Source organism: Phoca vitulina, unplaced genomic scaffold, assembly GCF_004348235.1.
Source record: "Phoca vitulina isolate PV1807 unplaced genomic scaffold, GSC_HSeal_1.0 scaffold4469, whole genome shotgun sequence".
Taxonomy (NCBI): domain Eukaryota; kingdom Metazoa; phylum Chordata; class Mammalia; order Carnivora; family Phocidae; genus Phoca; species Phoca vitulina.
Genome location: NW_022594151.1, coordinates 1 through 1,489, shown reverse-complemented (window position 1 = coordinate 1,489; position 1,489 = coordinate 1). Strand labels below are relative to the sequence as shown.

At 58.6% G+C, this 1,489-nt stretch overlaps 1 long non-coding RNA gene across 1 annotated transcript; it reads right to left on the bottom strand.

Moving 5' to 3' along the window:
* On the bottom strand, positions 1-1,472 carry LOC116629835. Its single transcript, XR_004298827.1, has 3 exons — positions 1,207-1,472; positions 368-631; positions 1-28 (listed from the first exon to the last, which is right to left on the bottom strand). It is a non-coding gene; the product is annotated as an uncharacterized LOC116629835 (long non-coding RNA).
* Positions 1,473-1,489: the final 17 nt, after the last annotated feature.

Below are 1,489 nucleotides of genomic sequence, written 5' to 3'. Positions count from 1 at the left end.
AGACTTTTTGTGAACTTGGCAGGCAGGGCTGGGGAGAGCCAAGGATCAGGGAGACATCAGACTGTCTTGGGGACTCTGTGTCCAGGACCAGACACCCACAAGTACCACACAAACTGCAGAGGACCAGGACACGAATGAGTGAAAGAAGCGCAGGTGGGGTAGGAGGCAAATGGTCCAGGAGGAGACACGAGCCTGGACATGAACATCAGGACAAATACTGGACACAGAGATGGAGACTCAGAGATCCCAGGGAGACCCAGCTGGAGAGACACAGATGTCCACGCAGTCTAACAGAGGGAAGGTGGTGACATAGTGACGACGGGCAGACACCAAGCCACAGGTCCACACGGCCACACGTGCTCTTTACCCCTGACGGTCAGCACGGCCGATGTCCTCTCCTGTCCACACACACACGAATACTCCCCAGCATCTGCCACGGCCAGGCCACGGATCTCCAGCTCACACACGGTCCCATCCTGCCTCAGGCTGACTCTGTCCCCAGCTCTGAGGGTCTCAGACCCCTTCCTCCACTCCACAGGGGCCGCCTTGCTCAGCTCACAGTGCAGCGTGGCCGTGGCCCCTTCTGTGGCCTCTTCCTTCCTCAGGCCCTTGGTGAACTTGACAGGCAGGGCTGCGGAGGGTCAGAGAGACACAGACACAATCACGGTCTCTGACCACATGGACAGGACACAAACATCACAGAGACGACACAAACCCAGGTGGACATGGGCCACGTGCTCGGTGAGCTGAGCACACACTGTGGGCTGTGGCTTCCCTCAGCCTGGCCTGTGCCCAGTGTGGCCATGGCCTCTTCAGTGGCTCCTCAGGCCTCATACTTTGCATGACTCCAGCCACCAGGGCTGGGGAGAGCCAACAAGTAGAGAGAACAGCAGGCTGCTGGGGGGCTTGCATCCAGGACAGGTACACACACAAGGATCAAACCAACTACAAAGGCCATGGCGTGAATGAGACCCGCATAGAGAGACAGTGATGGAGGCAAATAGCCTTGCAGAAACAAGGGGCACAAAGGACTGGACACTAACATCAGGACGGCTGCGGAATGAGGACACCCGATCCAGGACAGACGCGGAAACCACAGTTGGGAAGACACAGATGCCCAGGAAATCCTACAAAGAATAAGCGGTGACAGGGAGATGACGGGCAGACACCAAGCCAGAGGCCCATGTGGCCACAGAGGGTCTTTACCCCTGACTGTCAGCGTGGCTGATGTCCTCTCCTGCCCGCACACACACAAATACTCCCCAGCATCTGCCACGTCCAGGCCACGGATCTCCAGCTCACACACGGTCCCATCCTGCCTCAGGCTGACTCTGTCCCCAGCTCTGAGGGTCTCGGGCCCCTTCTTCCACTGCACAGGGGCTGACTTGCTCAGCTCACAGCTCAGCGTGGCCGTGGCCCCTTCTGTGGCCTCCTCAGTCTTCAGACTTTTTGTGAACTTGGCAGGCAGGGCTGGGGAGAGCCAAGGATC